Raw genomic sequence first — 20786 nt, forward strand, 5'->3', positions numbered from 1 at the left:
ATTCAACCATTGCAAAGGAGCTGGAAGCAAAGCATGGGTGTTTGTGCATATAGGGAATGAATGGGATCCGTGCCTGTGTACGTCCCAGCGGGGCTGTAGGAGTTTCTGGGGTCTAGAAATAGCCAAGTCCTCCTCTTTCTAGACACTCCTGTGTCTAAAAGTGCTCAGTAGCATCCCCAGCGTTTTACCTGGCTGAATGTTGTATTTCCCATTGTTGGCTTTCCCTTGCTTTTCTGGGGAGGGCAGGCTGAACTTGGGACCATTGCAGTGGAAGAAACCCATATGGTGCTGCATGCCTGCAAAATGGGATCCCAACCTGGAGCTCTCCTGTTCCCTCCTCAGCCGAGCCATTTTGTGCCCCACTGCCACCCTATTAAAATAAGCACAAATTGAGAATTAGTGCAGCACAGTGGAAGGGACAGGCAAAACAAGTCCGAGGCTCCAAACAACAAATTATTCTTGAATCAAACATCTCATTAATGGCTGCAGTGTCGCCACTCTGCTTTGCATAATTAAGTTTCATGGGGCGTTACAATTAACAGTTGTGCCGCAACGTAGGTAGGAACAATCTCCCGTTTATTTACCCTGGCTGTATCTGAAAGTGCTGTGTGGTGAATAAGACGCATTTACAAGTAGATTAGGGTGCATTCTGGGTCATAAATTGAGTAAGGCTGTAATTGCTTTCCAACAAAGGAGAGCCGCAAATAAGACAGGCCGCCTCTCTTCCCCCCCCCCCCCCCCCCCCCCCCGAAACCCCTTTTTTCCAGTTGATGTGTGTCTGAAAATTCTCATCCCCAGCTAAATAACACAGTTATGGCATTGAAAACCTTGTAGAAGCTTTTTCAACTTGACAGCTCCTACTCTGTAATATTTCAAGGCATATTTTCCCCCTTCTTCTTCTTCTTCTTCCTTCTTGAGACTTTGCTGCAGAGACTTGTTTTAAAACCGCATATTATGGCTTTGTATATTATCAGTCAAATATCCGCATGTGCATCCATGATGGGGAGGGGGAGAAGGGAGATGCTTGGGTTTCAGGCACTTGGAATTAACTGGGAAGGAAGCCAAAATGTCATTAGAAGCACTCGGATACGGCAGAATGCAAACCACCTCCAGTCTATATTCAGATACGAAGGCAGGCCCAGGAATTAAACATTTATCAAGGCAGGGGGATTAAAGCCTGACCACAAATACTCTTCTTCGTGAAGGGCTTTCCCTGCAAGGAAGGAAGGATCCGGAGAGTTAGCAACACCGCTTGCATGCTGTTGAGGAGCAAGAGAAGCTCTCACCGCCTAGAAACTCTCTAGGCCAAATGAGCTTTTCTTGCTTCAAATATTTCTTAATCGTAGTTTCTTATAGGATTATGAAGAGGCTGGTGGAGAATGTTAAAAAAAATGGGTTTTTTTCAGCCTCGTGAGTATTTCTCTGGTGGTTGGTAAGACTTGGAGCCGGAGTAGCTCAAAAGGGAGAGAAAGATTCAGCTCCCAACCAGTTCTGCTGCTCGTTATACACTTAAGGAAAAGCTGCCATTTCCTGCTAAAAACCCATTTGTCTTGCAAATTTCTGTAATGAGCAGATTTTGGAATAAATACCATGTAATCTGCAGTGACAGTTCTCTCATTTCTTTTTTATTAGTTCAATCTTCTCAGCATCTGAAACACGTAGCAGTGGAGTCTCGGAAGAGGTTTAGGCAGCTCTGTGGGAGTTTTTTAACACCTTGGCACACAACTCTGCCAATCGCTGTCCCATCGCATCCCTCCCCTCTCCGTTACCTTCCATTTATTTATTCAATTGTATGTTTTAGCAGCATCTGTCCGTAGCCCCAGGTACCCTTTAAGTAATTTAGAGTACACACAGTCACGCATTAGCAAGACATGCCCCGTCACATCATCCTCAATTCCTACAACAGCCTATGGAGCCACAGCCTAATGGGTACAGCCGCCGTCTCGCTCGGTTTTCCGTGTTCCCAGATGCCTGGGGAAAAAATGGAAGGGCTTCCCATGTGTCTCGAAGGGATATCTTAATATTTATTCTATCTATGAGGCAGATTTTTTGATGGGGATTGGTAAGGGTAGAATTTCTCTTTGTCCTAGAGAAGGTCAAACTGGGCTTTCTGAAAGCAAAGGACGAATAGCTTGTTGCGTTTGTCCCACGGCTATGGTCTTGGCCGGTGGGCTGGAGCTCAGGTAGGACATCCCCACCTGGAGGGATGAATTGCGGCAGCTAGAGCTTGGGAAAGATGGATCCCGCTCGCGGCTGTGGGCGCGGGTGCTTCTCCGCAGGCAGCGGGGTGGGTCGAGCAGTTGCTTCCCAGAGAGCGGGGCACCAGGGCTGATGTTGGAAATAGTTGGTAGCGCTGCCTGCTTGGGACTGCAGAGGTGGAAAGCATGACGTTAGACCTTGGCCTAGGACGTGCAATGTTGCTGTTAGGAAAAAAACTTTGCAAGAAAAAGCGGGAAGTGACTCTCTTGTGTTGGTTTAAGTTTTGGGATGGGAAGAGGCAGCACTTGCCTCTGAAGCTGCATCTTCCTTTTCTGTGGGTCCGAATAGGGGAGGTGGAAAAAACAGCTAAACGAGACTGCAAGAAATAAATAAGAAAACAAACAGCCCGCAGGGTGGCCTCTGTAACCATGGGCCATTCAAGCTGACCTTTACCAAAGTGTATTTAAAACTTGAGTTTTTCCCTTTGTGTCTCCTCAAGTCTACAAGTGAATTACAAATTCCATTGCTTTTAAAATGCTTAGTGTTATAATCCTTGGTGAGCTTAAACTTTTATTTTTATTTCTTCTTCTTCCTCATAGGTAAGTGGCATTTGCTTAATGTTGAAGTACTTGAAGGTCCACAGCGGGGGATGTAAAACATCCTTGCCTGGTTGGAGGTTCCTGGGCAGGTAAACCCAAATCTTTTTATTTCGTCCCTGTCCCGTCCCCCCCTCCCTCCGCCATGTCCAGCCCAAGCTGTTTTCTCTCTCTTCTGATGTTACTGAAGCGGACTGATACTGCAGGAGAAGGGCGTGAAGGTGTGCAAGCTTCATTTACAGTTCGCTGCTTTGAGGAGTTGAGTTGCAATTTGGATTGGCAGCACTGTCCGTCTTCTGCACGGGGTTGAGCATCGCGATGTGGGAAAGTGGAGGTTCAAAATCCCCCGGAAAGGTGATGCTGAGACGTGCTGTGCTTGATCCAGCCAAGTTTTTCAGCAACGCTGCAAACCGTCACGGAGCCCGTTGCCATCAAATAAACGCAGGGGTTTTGTCCACGCCAAAGCCGGGGTGGGTGCGATTGCGCTGACCTGGGCGGGTTCCCCAGGGGAGGCACTAAGTGAAGTTTTGCAAAGCTTCGGAGCTGTCTTTCCGGGAAAATGATGCTTAAACTTGCTCTCACCTCCCTCTGACCTTTTAAAGCATGGTACCTGCCTCCGCAAAAACAACTATCATGTGCATAGCTTTCAAACATTTCCATTGTACAGTGATTTTCACAGTCAATAGCAGTTCAGAGCGGTTTTCTCCCTCAAATCCTTTTAGCCCCAAACCCCACGCGAGCCGGTATGTTCTTTGCTCGAAGTGCACCCCTCGTTTCATACAGAGCCCTATAAAGCCTGGGCGAGACATCCGCATCGCGGCTGCTGCCGGCCGGCGGCGTGAGCTGCCTGGGGCCGGGAGTGATGTGCTGAGCAAGGTTTCGCCGTGTCATATAACTCTCGGTGGCTCATTCCCAGCGTGTCACTTTTTCTCAGGTCGGCATATTATCTCGCCCTGGCAGATGCAGCGAGGTAGAAATACAAGGCTATTTGCAATGCAGTTTATTAAGACGTGTTTTAGAGGCGGTTTGAGGGAGCACTGGCTGGAAATGTTAATCATCATCTCCGACAATGTATTGACCTGCCTTCTGCCTTACCCCGCTGCCTCGGGGAACTGGAGGGGAGCGCCGGCCGGGATATCGGTGTGCTTCAGCCGTGCCTTTCCCCCGCTGCCACCCTCTGCGCTGCCTTTCCCGTGCAGAGCAGAATACATCACTGCTGACAGAGGGAGGAGAAACTTCTTGCCTGTGGAAAAGCAGCTTGTGGGTGGGGAAGGCAGAGGAAAAGAAACTTTTATTTTATTTATTTTTTATTTTCCCCTTTTTTTTTTTTTTTGGACCCGGTAGTTGTCTTGCTGGGAGAAGGGAGTAATCTGACTTCTGCAGAAACAAATGATACTGCACGACTACTGTGCTGCCTTCTCCTGCTCCACCAGAAAAGGTGTCATTATTTTTCCCCTTTTGTTTTAGACTTCTGTGAACCAAAAGGGCTTGAGGATTTTAATGGTCTATCTCAAAGATTGAGAGGCCCTTTATATGTCAAGCCACAATCCCATCCTAGGCTGTACTGGCCTCTGTTTGATTTTATGAAGCTTATTTTGGATAGATGGTATTTTTATAGCTCCTGCCTTGCTTCACCGATGGCCATATTGATGTAGCGCTACAGGACAGGGCTAATAAATAGTTTATAAAACTGTAGGTTCATTCTCCCAAGTGATGTACAGCTGCATCTGAGCAGACTGCAAATCACCGTCCTGGTGATGCCGAGCCTCTGTACCACCACGGCCTGGGGCAGAGCCATGGTACGCCATGAAGGAGGCAGGAATTAAAGCGAAGCAAAGCAAAACTTTCTCTTGCTGAAGCTTGCACCAAACTTTCCCTTACGGTGATGTTTTACCCCAGCAGCGGATCATGGAGCGGCCAGCTCGGCGTCGGGTTAGAGCAGGCTGCGCCGGTCGTCGGAGGAGCACGCCTGCCCTCAGCCCTGCCCACGGGCTCTGTGGGGATGCCATCGCTTTGGAAAGCTTTTTCTTAGGCTACCTGAAGCCTATCACATCGGTGTCACGATGTTATTAACAAAGCTAAATTTTGCTGACAGCACCACCTTCTGTCTTGTGTGGACCTTCCTAACCCTTGGGATGAAATTGCGCTGAGCGATGGGTATTCGAAGTGCGGTGCTAGGGACAAGATGTGCCTTTCCCTGTGCTGCAAAGTCTCCATACTTGATTTTGTGTTGGATGAAATATTGCAAGGAGTTTCTTATAGATAGGGACGCAGCATTGGTGGGAGTGTGCTGTGGGGCTCCCATTCACGGGGGGTCAGGATCTTGCCCAGCATGGGACCTTCGTTTAAGCGCTGCTAGCCCTGATGAGCTGCATCTCTTTGTGTCGTTGTGCCATCCCCCTGCACTGCTGGTGGCACGTCAGCTCACGAGAGGGGATGTTGAAACGCTCTACCAGCAACTGCCTTGACACTGATGCGCAACCTGTCAAGATGGGGTCGTAACGAGCTTGTCCTTTGAGGACCCGAGGAGTCCCCTCCTCTGTGACGTGCCAGCCACAATGGCCAGATTTTGTGGTGTAAGGACATAAGAAGTGCAAGATGGACGATAGCTTGGCTGTCATGAACTCTGGTGCAGGAGTTAATGGGCACCCACCCCTCTTACCGTTGCTTCTGCCTTTCCTGAGCTGCATTGGCTACTGGGCCATCCACCTAGCACTTGGGTATGCAGTTATAACAGTAGTGATTATTTTTATTGTCTTTATTTTATACCATGAAATTTTAGGCATGGCTGCCTAATTTAATGCATGGCTGGAAGGAGGTCAGTAGGCTAAGCCTGGCTTTCTGGCAGGTTAGTAGGGAATAAGCATGTCCTTTTGTGTAACCATCTGTTTCTATTAACCTTGGGTGGCTCACATCCCAGGAGATATTCTCTGCCTTTCAGAGACATGAGCCTTTATTTCTTCCATGCTTTGCATGGAAAGCTGTTGCCAGGTAGATTATCTCCACCCTCTTCTTTAGGAGAGATTTGACCACTTGGTGACAGGGTGTCTGAGAAGGCTTGGTCCGGCCTGACCAGATGGATGCGGTTCCCAGGCTTTTTCTAGAGCCCATCTCTGGACAAATCCTCTCTCTGGCCCATGCGTGCACCTATCATCCAGCCCTGAAAGCATCTTAGCTGCCTGTGTTGATGCAGGTAGTGTTTGTGTGCAGGTTTGGGTTTATGGGCTGTGTGACCTGATGGGATCTGCAGAAGAGCTTCTCGATGACCTGTCTCTGAGCACGGTGTCAGTGGGGGTTGCACCCGTGGGGTTGATGGGAGCCGGCTCAGACCCAAGTGGAGCCCTTTTGAAGATCCTACCCTGTTGTTTTACTCCTAAATGCTTATTTGGAGAGTTGCCTTTGAGTCTCTGTTTTAAGTGCCGAGCTCTGGTATCTGCTTGGCTTGTTCTTCGTTCTCCATAGCTGTCTTTTTACTTCTCCCCGTGAGCTCTGTGTGTGTGAAAACCCACAGCTGTCTGCTTGGATCAAAGGCTTTATCATGTTGCTTCCTTATGGGTATTAGAAATACGAGTCTCCCTCATTTCTCCCACTTTTCAATCTTATAACGCTTAGGACTGAAGAGTCAATGAGGCTTTCTCTTCGTGGATGGTGGCACACTCTGTAATGTGATCCTAAAAGGGACATGCGGCGTCTTTATTAGTCTGTGTGTGTTGAAGCTGGGTTTGGTTTCTAGAAACACAGGGGTTGATTAAAGTGCAAAGAGGCAAGGGCAGCAGCGTGGGTGTGAGTTGTACGCAGACACACACATATATTGATTTTTGCCATGCCAGAAATGCCTTGCGTCCCCTTCATGGTCTGTGCTCGCATTGGAGGGGTCTCCGGGCATTAAGGAGCAAAAAGAGTTGCCCTGTCTAAGGACTTTATTCCTTTGCAGATGGCTCAGAAGAAGGAAAAAAGCAAAACCAAGCCACAGCCTTCCCTGCACCCACCGTCCACACCCCGCTAGCATTTGGCAAATGATAAAATATTAAAGCCATATTTTTTACTGCTGTGCTCGGTTACCACGTTGTCCTTTTCTTTGGAAAGGAAGTGCAGTTGGGGAGACATATGGAGGTGCTTGTTCTTCTTGTTGCCATGGGTATGTCTGCAGTGTCGTCAGACGTGCGGCTCGGGGTGCCCGGTTTTGGCTTGGTCCCCTCAGCTCCACCGCTGCCGCACACTTACCAGGGGTGTTAGGTCCGTAGTGCAGGTGCCCTCCCTCTCTAAGAGGCCTCTTATACTGTGTTAGGATATTTTTCCCTGTGAGCTGTATAATTTGAAGGTTAATTTGGCTATTACTACGCTATCACTATTGCTATGATGTTATTACAAGGGCTTACTACAGTCACTGCTGTGACCGATATTTCTTTAGGTACGTCTTTGTCACAAAGCAGGGGTTTCAGCCTGGCTTAGGGGCACTCAAGCTCTGTTTTATCCAGGGTGAGCTTAAAGCATCCACAACCTCTGAAAAAGTATTTGGGGTGTGTGGGAATGGCTAAGCAGTAACCAGAGCAACTCTGCAGGGGTGATGCATCCAAAATTGGGACCTCCTGAAGGACCTCTTGAAGTGAGTCTTGGGCTCTTGATGAATAACTGGCTATAAGGGCTGAGCGGGTGATACCGATACAGCTGTATTGCAAGCGTACATAGTGTTTGATGCCAGCTTGCACAAGGGAAAGTGGGAAAAGACCCATGGGGGCTGCTGTGTCTTTTAATTTGTTCCCTGAACCAGTCTAGGACAAATTGGCGTGTTGGCGTAGGAAACCTTAGGCTGTCCCTGCTTGTTTTGTTCCTAGTTATAACTACCTTATGGTTAAATTTAAAAGACTTCAGTCTCCAGATAGCTCAGCTGAATGTTTTTTTCTTTAGTACTGTGCATGAAAGAGAAGTGCAGCCCTTCTTCCAGCTCTGCAGTAGAGTTCAATGAGAGAGAGATTTGGAGTCGATGCATTTATTAGTAACATTAGGGCAGAGGAATGTGCACAGATACATCGCCAGCTCCACGCTTTAAACTGGCATTTTCCCCCTCTATTTAGATTGCTCTCACTCTTTCTGTGCTGATACAGGAAAGTCCCAGCATGGGATGATGAGATCAAGTGCACGTTGGTAGCAAACGCAATTTGTAAAGCGTTGGTTGTATAAATGACATTCTGTATAAAAGAAATGTTGCAACACAACCGTACTAATGCAGCCATGTGACACCAATTTAATGCATTTTCCCCATTAAGCTGCTTGTTCAAGACATCTTTTGACCATTTTGAGTACAGCAGTGGTGTGTAAGGCCTCTATTTTCTGAGTATTACTCATTTTGCAGCTAACAGATGTCAGTGTCTATTTGTCCCTTATGGAAAAGTCCCTGTAAAGTTCAATAGGGATTAAATTTGTCAGGCTCTGTAGAAACATAACAGGATTCTATGGAAATTACTCTGCAATCCTATGGAATGTAATAGATAATCTCCTTGTCTCTGGAGGTATTTTAACTCTTGCATAATTGTGGACTGGAATAGAAAATCTCCATTAAATTCAACAAGATGGGTCAAAAAATCCTATAGGAAAATGATCATTTTCTATTAAAATCAGTAGGACTTTTTCATCGGCATGTCGGTCTTCATTGGGAGGTTTTATTCATTTGCCAATCCTACTAAAAAGTGTTTTGTCAGGAGGCTGATACTAGCTTTGTTCTAGGGAACAGTGATTTGTGCATAAATGATGCTTATGTCCAATGCTCGTATAATTTATGGTGAGGCACTAAATTCCCTTTCAGAATAACTGGAGCAGGATGAGGCTTTAAGCCCTGCGGGGAGGAGAAACATTTGCTGGGGATTTGGAGAAGGGGTCTGCCTGCGAAGACACCTCGGCGTGCTGCTATTATGTTATACAGGTCGTCAGCAGCCGAACAGCAGACCACAGGCAGGGTGTTGTGTGCATGCACGGATGTGCCACGGACGCAAGCTTTTCTCTGTCATCTCTCTGGCTCCGGCGCTGCTTATCTGAAGTGTTCAGCCCAGGATGCTGCAAATTAATGTTGGATTGAAGCTCTGTTTCTGTTAAACTGCCCGTGGCTGGTTTGAATGGCTCTGCTGTCTCTTGCATCCGCAGTCTGGCTTTTTATGGTGTGGCCTGGGTGGTGCGGAGCATTGGCTCCGCCGAAATCCAGGGCTTTGCTCTTGGAGGTCGTTGCCTCTGCTGCGTTGCTGGTGGAGCTCAGGCAACGCGCGGGCTGGAGCCGTTAATTACCGAGAGAAGGCTCTGCTTGGCTGGGGTGGGGGGGGGAAAAGCCACCCCTGAAAGGATCATCTTCCTTTTCTCCAGCCTTGGAAGGTGCTGCTGTGCATTTTGATGAAGGCAGAGCACCCAAGTTATAGGAGCATTAGCAAAATGCTTCCTGCAGATCTTCTGCTGTTCCTGGGTGGCATCTCGGGGCATCGCTTGAGCCCCGCGCCGTACAAAGAGGCAATCTCACGGGGGAGCTTGGTCAAAGGTGGGGACACGAGCAGCGTGGGCGTGGGCACAGTGGGTGGATGGTGCTATGGGGAGCAGGTAGAGCTATGCCCAAAACCGCTCTCGGGGACTGATTCAGAGAGGGGAGTGCCGTCTCTGCAGCAGACTGACATGGCAGCGTGATTGCTCTTTTCATGGTCCGTTGTGTAGGAGGATGAGTCATCTTGGAGAAAGGAATTGCTAACTCCTTGGGGGGTATTTACAAAGGATAATTTCAGCGAGGAAGGTTACTTTACTTTGGCAAGAAGCAACGAGAAGGACTTTCTTTAAAAGGATGGCGAATCAACTTGTCAGCTGAACGCCGGCTACGTTGGTGCCGTTGCGGGGGGGGACACAGCACCCCGCACCGTAACTGTGCTGGTCAGCGTGCATCTGCCCTCAGCAAAGTGCGACTAGCCCTGTGCTAAGGGATGGTGCAGGTCTGAGTTTTATTCTGATGTCGCCTAAAGTGTTCCTGAGCCTGAGTGAGGGCTTACGTCCAGTATGCACAGAGGAAAAGTTTGGGGCAGATTCTGGGGTTTTGGTGTGTACGTGAAACACGGGACGCAGATGTATCCCTCCCTGTGGCGGGGAACGGGTCGGGGAGAAAGGTTTGCGTAGCAGAGATGGGATCAGCTGGTAAAGCTGAGAAGGTCCACGGCCGGGAGAAATTTAATGCCACCAGGTGAAGGTCAGGATGTGCTTCTCGATGGGTTGATGCATAGAGACCAGGAGCCAGGTCCAATTTTAAGTGCCTGCATTCCTTGGCACTTCCGCTGTGCAAATGTGCGCAAAGTGAAGACTATAAAAATCAATTGACACGACATATGTAATGGTCTCATTTACTGGCGAATAGAAATGTGTGTAAATCTGGCATTAAACATGAGTTTACACTGCTCCCCTTCTTGGGAGAGCAGTGATTGACAGCGCTGTGTAAATGACATGAAGACGCCAGTAGAAGCTGGGAAACATTTACCCTTCTGAGATACGTGTGTACATTGGAGAATTGCCTTGCCTCACCGTGAGCTTAAACACATCTGGAGGGATCACTTCTTGCACAGTTCCTTGCTGTTGCTTACAATTAATGCCTTTGTGCGTAAGAAGCAGCGCACAGAGAAGCAGCCCTGTCTCGAACAAATTATAACCGGTGTTTTCTTTCCTCCTGAGCCATGCTTGTTCCCTCCTAGAAGGTGCTGGAGCAAAAGCTCCTGCAAAACCATTGCGTAGCAGCAGGTTTTCAAACTCCAGAAGGTGGACGCCTGCACGGGTGCGTAGGGGCTGGCTTCTCTTGCTGTGCCCGTCAGCCAGCTAGTCCGAGCCAAAATCCAATAACAGCCATTTGAGATTAAATTCTGAGCACTTGAGTAATCTAAAGCCAGCGAGGAGTCGGTGTCTCAGCAGTCAGTCGAATGGTCTAGGCTGTCATCTTATTAGAGGGAGAGAGAAACTTTGATTTAACCCAAGACCCTTAATTTTCAAACAAGGAGGTGAAGCAATAACGTTTCCCAACTCCCACTGGCTGTTGCCGTCGCACAAAATCTTCAGCTTCTAAAATTTGTGACTGTCTTCAGGGTTTGGACTTCTCGGGCAATTTCCTTTGACAAGAGGATCCGTACAAATCAATTAATGGAAGTAGGGGTGGAGAGCAGTAGGCTGCATGGGCGTTTGGGGGGGGAAAGTGCTAGAATAAAATCCCTGGGATTAAAGACAAAAGAGTTGCCATTAGCAGTGTCTGTGGATAACAGTATAGGAAGAAAAAAAACCCACCCAAACCTCAGAACTCCATCAAAAACCCTGCTGAAGTTCCTTCCAGCCCCGGTGACCCGGGTTTCAAAGCTTTCCTCCTCCACCTTTGCAGAGGTCTGGATTTAACTCCATGTTCCTGGGTGCTCCGGTAGCACCTCTGTCCCTGCCTGGCCCTCGAGGCACATGTTGTGTTAAATCGCTGCAGTCAAAATGTTAACTGGTCACAGCCTTCCGAAACGACTGGAAATTAATTGCAAGCTTAAATACTGCCTTGGCCTTTAACTCTGCTCCATACTGAGTGAAGTAAAGGTTTTGTCTCATCAGAAAGATGTCTTTCTGAAGAGGAGGAAGTTGTTCTTTTTCCCGCTGGAATCCATTTTCCTTTTAATTGCTTTGCGCAGAGCCCCGGCACCATGCCAAACGTGAGAATCGGCCACGGGCCTTTTATTTATTTAACTAGACGTTTATTTATTTTATTGCAAATTCCCGTTTCCTGGCTGAGGACGATTTTTTTCACCCTCGGAGGCGAGCTTTAAAAATAAGCCCCGGTGTCCTCTCTGCTTTTTTTTGCCATGCTTGTGAACCAAAAGGGCAGTCAGCAAAGAGGTGTGAATTAGATTTCGGTGTCGCAGCGCAGGAGCTCTGGCTACGCCGCCTTCCCCCTTCGATGCAATCCTTCCAGAGCTGCTCACTAGCACATCTCACCTCCTTCGCCGCTATTCTTCTCGCATTTATTGCCTTCATTTCCATAGCACGTACGGCACCCGGGCTGCATTCTCATACACAGCTCTCCCCTGTAATGAGTGACCTAGATAGTGCTTTCTTTTTGGACAAAGCAATAAACAATAGCTTTGCTAACAATGTGCTTGGCTGCTACTTCATGCTGAGTAGGGCTTGGACTTAGCATTAGAGAAATATTCACTTGGAGCCAGATTATCTAAGGTACTCGGATGCCCCCTATTACCATAATATCTGAGCGCCTTGCGGCTTTTGAAGATGCTTATTTTCGTGTTAACCCTGTGGTGTTATCCTTTTTTTTTTTTTTTTTTTTTTTAAAGGCTGGGGACTGAAGTATCAGGAGTGCAAGGAAAGCTCTGGGCAGAGGGGCTGGAGTGGCTTTTTTTGGTAGGAAGAGCATTGTGTTTATTTTCAAACAGTTATGCTGGGATGAAGTATGAAGGCGACTGGGCGAAGCGAGATGCTGTGGGGTATTAACGTCAGGACTATTTTGTGCTGTGCCTCTACTATTCAGACCCTGTCCGAACAATTTTCCCTTTGCTAGGAAAAGCTGATGTCCCCCTCTCTGGCTGGCATAAATCGATGGAGCCCAGCTCCATTGCCATCAATGCAATTGCCCCGTGTCGGTAAAACTCTCTTAGATGTTTTGGAAGGCTCCAGGGTCCCTTAAGCCACATCTTCCTTCCTGATGCAAAATCACTATCTCGTTTGACCTGGCTCATTGTTGGTCCCGTGCTCCTGGAGACGTGCTTCCCCCACTCTGCCATGTTGCAGGGCCGATAATTTACTGTACCATGCTGCTTCCTTTATCTCCGTTTATACTCACTTAATGTGGTTGGGAATCCACAAATTCCCTTTTACGCTGTTCTGAACGTAACCTACTAAACCTTAATCATGGTTTGGGGAGTAGTAATTCTTTCTGCTATATGACTCTCTTTTTATTTTTTCTTATATAATTTTTCCTTTAAAAAAAGATCATTAATCTATGTTTCTGAGCCTTCCCATCAATCTATTATTGAATCATATAAAAAAGACTTGATTTTACATCCATATAAGAAAGAATTCAATTCTCCCTAATGCCTGCAGATTTATAAGTCTTAATCTCCAGATTTCTCTTAATTTTTTTTTTTTTCTCCTAATAACCCAGCTTGTCTGGAGTTATCTAAATTAATTGTGAAGTCGAATATACTGTGATCTGAGGAGATCAGTTATCTTTTCCGTAGAGGAGACGCCAACAGCTTAACAGGCCCATCTCGCAGGGAAAACAAAACCACTTCTAATAGCTACCTAACCTTGGTGTGTTGGGAAGCACCCCTCGCAGGCATCTTCAAAAGATGCTCACTTAATTATCGCATTTTAAACGCTGTATTGCACTGCTGGGCTTTCCCCTCTTAAGTCTCGGCTCCGCTATCACCTCCTCCTTTAAAAGTACAAAGGGAGCACGTTGTGCCTTGCTAGCTTGGTGGGCTGGGAGGAGAAACTCTGCCTTTCCAGCCCCGGCTCTGCCACCAGTCTCACTTTCAAGCCTCGACTGAGTTATTGCTATCGCTTGGTTCAAGGCATCTTCTCTTTTAATAGCAGCAGCCCCCCGTGGACCACAAAGCCCATCCTTTGGCTTGCGTTGGATGGGTTATACCTGCTGGGGCGGATACCAAGTGCTGCTCTGAGCCCTAATTTTGGGTGAGTGAGTGCAGCTTTAGCAGCTTTCGTGGCAGTTTTAGTACACCCAGACAGAGGGGTTTGCCGTGCAGCTGCACTAATGGGAAAGGGAGAGAGCCACCAACTAAGTCGCACTCGAATATATCTGTAAGTCTTGGAGCCCTCTGCCAGCCTCCTCTTGAGCTGTGGAACAGTGCTGGGCTTTTTATCCTGAAATTTGGGTGGAGCCGGAGCATCTGTGTGTGTAAAGCATGCAGGGATGCAATGGCTTTTGCTAATTCAATAATGCCCCTAAAAAATATGGTTTTGGGATTGATGGAAAGCTTCCAGCGCTGCCGGGCTCGTGTATCCCGATGACTCGGGTGGCCCTTGTTTTCAAGCGGAATGGCGTTGGCTAAAGAAACCTTTGCCCCGGCTTCCCCCTCGGCATCTCGGGAAGATCCCACCTCAGAGGCACTCAGGCATCCCGAGGAGCTGGCTGCTTCGTCTTCTCCTTCCTCCTCCTCTGTGCAGCAGAGGAGGAAGACAAAGACAGGCAATTGTGCTGTCTCCGCAGACAGTAAATTCCAGTCGGGGTGTCCATTTTAAGTGCGCTGATCGGAGCTTTGACAGTGGCGTGCATGTGGGAAATTGCTCCGAATTCCTCCAGTCTCCATGGTGTTTAACTTCTGGGAAAGGTGTTTAGAAAAACAATGCATCTAATATTTGTTCGAAGTTTCTTGTACCGGGCAGAAGAGCAAAAGCTAAGGTTTTGTTGTACGTGCATTTACCAGCTTCCATCCCCGTCTTCTCTTGTAGGCTCACGGTCCCATCTGTTAGAGATTTCTTGCGCTGATGTGCTTTTTCTCTATTTTCATGCCATGCCTGCACTGCAGATTCATCCTCTTTAAACGAGACGCGGGGATCTGTTAGCAGGTCTCCTGCTGCGTCTCCTTGCTGTCCGTCTCCCCTTCCAGACACGCGTGTTCCCTTTCCCTCCCTCCCCTCCTTGTCCAGAGAGGGAGGGCTGGTACTGGTTTTGGGGTTTTTGGGGTGTGTAGGAGCTCAGGGATCGCAGGTTCGTGGGGTTGGTCAGTCCCCTGGAGCCATGGCTCTGCAGACTCCTGCCCTGAAAGGGAGCACCAAAGCAGGATTAAAGGGCAGGTTTCCCTTGGCCTGACCCCGTCCCAGCGCCCGTGGGCAGGTTGTGTGTTTGCATATGATTACCCAAATAGCCTAACTATCCCCTGGCTCCCAGGAGCATATTACTAGTTACTAGGGAAGCTCCCAGGTCTGTTGGAGCACTGGAGGTAAAACTGCTGCTTGGAATGGCTGCAGGCAGATCTGTGCTCCTTTTTATTTTATTCATTACTTTTTCTCCCTTCCTTCTTCCATTCTCCTAGCTGCTTTCTGAGTTTCAGATGGATTATCCAGATTGCAAAGCCCAAACCCTCGCCTGCCTGCCAGGTCCTTCTGTTCCCTTCCAGTTCATTCCTTAAAACAAATGCTGCAGCCCCCTCTTTTCACGGAGCGGGGCCGGAGGGTTTGCACGGGTGCTGCGGCGAAGGTACGGAACGGCTCTGTGCACCCAGGTAGCACGGGTGTCAGGGCTGTGGGTCACCTCTAGGACACCCATTTGTCCCACTGAGGTCTCTGCTGGTAGGTGAGGGCTTGTTCGGCTGCAGAAAGAGGCCAGGGCTTTGCAGGAGCCACCGGGGTGGTTTTGCAGATGGCTTCTTGCCGCGCTCCCTCCCCGGGAGGGATGCCTCGTGCGGGGACTGCTGCTTCCCCCCAGGACAATCTGAGGGCTTCTCCCCAGGCGTGCTCACCCTCCTGACTTGCCCTTGGTGGGGGTTACCCCAGGAGTGTTTCTGGCTGCCTGCCTTCCCTGAGCTTGCTTTCTCCATGCTCACAATCTTTTTGGAGAGCTTTAGGAAACAAGCTGGCTTCGGACGGTGTCTGTAAAGGTAGAAGGGGAAGGGAACGGAACGAAGGAGCGAAGGGATCCCCAGCTCATCACCGCCAAAGTCGCTTTGTGTCCCCTTGTCCGTATGGATGATGAGCTGCCCTGAGCAGAGGCTGCCTTGACACCCCCAGCACACGGGGGTCCCATTAGGGCTGGGGTGAGGGTGACCCCACTAGTGATTTCTCCTGGATGTTACTTGGAAAATTGCAGGTTGGGAGACTGTAAGTGCTGCTGCAGCGAGATAAAAAGAAAAAAAAAAAAAAAAAAAAAGAGAGTATTTTTCATTACTTTTCCCCTTTATTTTAGAGGTAGACTCAGGAATTCGGAGAAGTGGTTCTTCCCTTGAGGAGTTCGCTCTCCAGCTCACTCCTTTGACTTAGCAGAAAGGGGATGTTTTCCTCTCTTGGAAGGGAACAGACATGACCATTTTCTTTCTGTATTGATTAAAACCAACAAACATCCTCGAGTGATCCTGTGCTTCGTTAGGTGGAGGGAGAGAACAAAACCCAGGTCTTTGTTTGCTCATCAGCATCGTGGGGCTTTGCCCTGTGCTGTCTGCACCACTGGCAAGGAAGAGCGCTTAATCACTGCCACCAGTGGGGTCCACCAACAAGGGCATCTGCTCAGCCTGTGTTAAAAAAAATAATTCAATTACTTTCTTGACTGGGGTCAGAGGGGAAAAAAAAAAAAGCAGTGTGATCTACCGACTAGGTGGCCAGACTGTGGATATAAGCCATGGTTTTCAGTCTCAGGACACCGGGCAGGTCACTTTGCCCTTAGCCTGCCTCGATTTCCCCATCAGCAAAGCTTGACGTGTTCATTCCGGCACTTACCTTACTTTGTGTGCAATGCTTTGTACCTGGGGATGAATATGTATATAGAAATGCACCTGAAATGCATAATAGGTACGTATAAGTGTATTAGAGAACAACATCAATTCACTCTCTGCATATTAAATTCAAGGTGATGTCCCTGGTGACATTACTGTGGCAATGAGCCAGATTTGGGGGCCCAGCCCGAGAGATGCGATTTAGGACTCTGTATAGGTGAACACAGGTGTTAAATACTTTCTTGTGATTACACAGCCCTGGCTTGCCGGTGTTTTCAGTGGATGATGGATGACTACTGAACAGCTGAGATTCTTTGAAATGTTCTGCTTGCTGTCAAGCCCTGTCTTTTTGCCTGTCTATCCATCTTCTCAAAATAACTGTGTTCTGCAGTCCTCTTGCACACGTGTTCAGCTGGCTCCGTGGGGAGATCCTTGAGTGGGATAGCTGCAGGACTGCAATGATTAAATTATTAAAAACGGCATTTGTGACACTCTTTCCTCCTGAGGGTCTCAGAGCAATTTGCTGAGGTCTCCTTTACACATGGGGAAAGCAAGGCAGAGCCTGACATTGTGCAGCAAGTCAGGAGCAATTTGGAAATGGAGCCCAACAGTTCTCCCATTCAGGGGTCGTGCTCCCTTCTTAGGACTGAGAAGAGCAAAGCGTGCTTCAGAGCAGGTAGAAGAGACATGTGGTGGGCCCTGGAGGGAGGCTGGAAGCTGCAAGATGACAAAGTCAGTCCTCGTGTCTAAGCAGTGAGGCTGGCTCTGTCCTCCTCCTCTTGCTCCGTTTCTCTCGTTTGTGCTACTCCCCTGGGAGTCTGGCTAAGGATGGAAGAAATTGCCTGGAAAAGCCATCAGCCCCATTTCTAACTCCCTTCTGAATTGCTCTTTCAGGCTCTGAGAGTTTGTCTTAAGCCTGCAACTTTGGAATAACAATTCTGTTTTCCATCATGAGTTGGTTCTTCCAGGTCAAAAGGCTCTTGGGGCTCCCCTAGGCACATCTCCCAGGTTTGGGCTTGATTTCCCACGCAGGTTGTCTGAAGAAGCTTTTTCAAGCGTTGAGACGTGGAGTTGCCCACTGCTGGCTGCCTCTGCTTTCCTGTCGCTTCCCTGGAGCGTCTCCTGGCTGGCAGCAACTTCGTCTGCCGGACACCAGAGCTGAGGCGAAGCATAAACCGGTTGGTAGCGAGGAGCAATGCTCCTCAGCTCTGCTACACACAAGCCCCTCAAGATGTTCAGCTGCCCTGCAATTAGGTAATAAATTAGCTGGAAATGTTAACATTAAATATCGTGAGGAAAGTACCAGCCTTGGCTTCCCAAACCACTGGGTACTTTTATTTTAATTATAAGGTTGGTGCTTTGGTTTTTTGGTTTTGGGGTTGGTTTTTTTTTTTTGGTTTGTTTTTTTGTTTCTGTTTGAGGTTTATCTGAGTAACTTTGCATAAGCAAAGCTGTGCAAGAGAGTGTCTCCGTGCTCTGGTTTGTTTCCCCAAAATCATAAATATGTGGAGCTTGTAGAAATCATTATTCTCACTTGGAAAGCCCGTTTTTCAAACAGGTAGGAAGAGCAGGGGTTACTGCTAGGGACGGAGCTGGGCATCTGCAGCATGCTCCATCACTCTCCCCTTTCTTGGCCTTTCAGCTGGAGGTATTGAGCCTCACCTTCCGTGCTCAGGATGACGTCTGCAGTTTAATTAGCAACTGCCACTTCCCTTGCAGGAAAGTCCTGCAGAGTTTCATGGCGATGATACTAACGAATGTCTGTGGAAATCATTCCTGGAACATATGGCAATGAATATTTCTGTTGGGTTCGTTGTCGCTGTCCCACCGAATGCTGTGACAGGGAGATATTTCCCCGTTTTGCTTTGAAAGTCAAACACTCGCGCAGTCTGTAATATGTCTGTAGAATTTTTCCATAAAGGTGAAAGGTGTGAGAGAAAAGAAGAGTGATTGTTGATCCTTAATTATTGTTTTGCTTTAATGACGAGAAGCCTCGGGCACCGAAGAACAAAGTCTTTGCCTCCTGGTCCCCTCCCTACCCCCTAATACATGAGCTTGGGCTCCTCTCTCTCAGAGCTGCCATGAGCCCCATGAACCTCACAGACGATCCAAGGTATGGTTTTGGCCCTGTTGTGGTCTGACTTTTGGGGTGAAGCATTCCACATGCCGTCTGTTTTACTCTTGCCCTCCAAAGCCCATCGCAGAGCAGAAACACCAGTGCAGCAGGATTTGCCCTGTTGTGCCAGCGTGGCACGGGGAGAGCTGTTTCCATGCAAACAGCCACTGTCTCCTGTCATTGCAGTCATATTCCTTTGTCCAGAAGAGAAAATGCAGAATTTTGCTGCACCACAACCAGGATCTGATCTAAACCTTCGGGAAACCGAGGGATCCTTCAAAGGCAAGAAGCAGTGACAGCAGGCAGGCTGCCTGCCTTTTACCCCAGGGTGTAGGGCTCCTTCTTTTTCTCCGTTATCCTGTTGGTGACTAGGTACTTCTGCCTGTTGAGTGTGGGAGGGATGCGCAGAAACCAGGGCACGTCCCACTCTTTTGCGCTATCCCAGGTCTACTGTAGGTAGAGCCGCATCCCTGGCGATGCCGAAGCTCGGCAGCTTGTGTGTTGCGATTGCAGAGGAAAAGATTTCCTGTACCTTTTTTGGGCTGGTGAGCAGCAGAGAGTCTCATTTGGAAGCGCCGTGATGGGAAGCTTGTTCCGGAGGCTTGAGTTTCTCCTGAGCTGGTGTTGAACGCTTGGGCCCCCGGAGCACCGAGTGGTGCAGCGTGAGCCTGCGCGAGACACTAACCAAGATGCTGGCCTCTGTGATCCAAATATTTAACTCTTCAGCAGCCCCGTGTGACTTCCCTGCAATTCAGAAGCTCCGCTAGCTTGGGTTAAAGGTCCATCATCTGTTGGCTGATGACCCCTGTGTGGGCTGCAGGGTACGGTGGGCATATTTGGACCCGTAATTGCAGTGTAACGGGGGATCCTCTCGCTCCTATCTTTTTGGATCTCTCTGTGCTGAGGTGCCCAGCTTGCATAAAAGCGCTTCGCAGAGGAAAAGCTCTTCCCTGTGCACCAAGCCCACTTCTGAAAGATGTTGCGTAAGCTTCTTGGTTAGCAAGTAACTTTTGTATTTAGACTGTAATTGGCTTTAAATTCCAAAGGTCCATTGCTAATGATATTCAGAGCAGTTTAATTAAAGGGGCACTGTCAAGTACTTCCTTTATAGTTTTTCTTTCGTGTGTGCTCTCGGTTGCAATACCCTTTTTTTTTTTTTTTTTTTTTTTTTTTTGCAAGCTTGAAGGTAATAATTAAAGTAATTCTCCGCTGATTTTGTCCTTTTCTATTGGGCAAACTTTGATCCATTATTATTTTTTAATGGAGACGAGATTAACATGGCCACTTTTGTTCCGCGACCATTTCAGTTCAATACGGCGCCTTACCGCGCGGAGATCTCGGCGCTCTTGTGCCGGTGGCATCGCTTGGAGATGACATTGATGCAGCTTTGGGGAGGGTTGCTAAGGCAGCCACAGGAGCTCGTGCTCCACTTAAAGAGTCTCTGAGCTGCCTTATACACTGTTGGGAAGAACCCAAATCTTTGGGGAAAGGTGGGGTTTTCAGTTCCTCAGAGTGAGATGAAGACAAGTCTCTCCCTCACTAGGGAAGCCCATCTTTGTGTATGTAATGGTATTTTCCAAGAAAAAAAAAAATGTATTTGCAAATTGCCAGCTCATAAAAGAAGCAATCTCATGATCTAAGTTATAAAAATGCTCACTTCTAAGCTGTCTCTTTGCAGTTTTCAACTCCAGGCTTAAATTGGGGGTAAATAATTTGTCTAGGACTTCAAACTCCCTGGTTTCCCTGCTTGTTAAAGGGGAATAAACAGGGCTGAAGGATCGCAGCTGCCTGTCCTACAATCAGGGGCTTTTGCAGCAGCTCAGCTTGCTCTGCGTGTCTCCTCCGTAGGAAGAGCTGAGGGATGCTTGTCCTATCCGTGGCCTTTTCCCTGGAAGTGCTGCCTGGAGGAAAACTGTGCTGTGTGGTGCTAAGGGAGTGGGTGGGCTGCAGCAGCAATGTTTTGCCTGGGTTTCAGGCTGTGATGTGCCTCCAATTAGCCTCGGAACCCCGTGAGATGGGTTGGGAGGGAAAATAGCGAACGACCAAAAATCCTCTGCGTTCACCAGCCGCTGCTCAAAGCTGCTCTGTCTTCCTTAGAGCAGCCAAGCATGGAGAGTGCTATTTAGATCCGCGAGGATAAGGCAATAACCATTTTAAGAAAGATATTCGCGGTGGGTCAAATTTTAAACAATGAGAGTGTTTCCACATGGCAGCCTCTGCCAATAATTGCTTGTAATTGCTTTCCCTTCGGTGCTGCCTTTGCCCTCTCTCTTTCCCAGGAGCCGCTGTCCCCTGTCCACCCCGCTTGGCTTTCTCCCCACCTTGTGCTGAGCGGGAGCACGTTTGCAGCAGGGTTTTTTCTGCAGACACTGTAAACCGCTCGATTGCATCTAGAGGGATAAAGGGTTCCTGCTTCCCATCTCCCGCATCAAATTATTT

At 48.3% G+C, this 20786-nt stretch overlaps 1 protein-coding gene across 3 annotated transcripts in view; it reads left to right on the plus strand.

The window, feature by feature from the left end:
- The window catches only part of OPCML (opioid binding protein/cell adhesion molecule like), a 315386-nt gene that overhangs the window by 73664 nt on the left and 220936 nt on the right, over nucleotides 1-20786 (plus strand). Inside the window, exon 1 of one of the 3 annotated variants that reach the window (XM_030021751.2) lies at nucleotides 2823-2887. The exons of the other annotated variants lie outside the window; for them this stretch is intronic. The gene's annotated coding sequence lies outside the window, so the exon portion shown is untranslated. Of the gene's footprint in view, nucleotides 1-2822; nucleotides 2888-20786 lie in introns of those variants that run through there. 3 annotated transcript variants of the gene reach the window in all.

This window comes from Aquila chrysaetos, chromosome 8 (assembly GCF_900496995.4).
Source record: "Aquila chrysaetos chrysaetos chromosome 8, bAquChr1.4, whole genome shotgun sequence".
Taxonomy (NCBI): Eukaryota; Metazoa; Chordata; class Aves; order Accipitriformes; family Accipitridae; genus Aquila; species Aquila chrysaetos.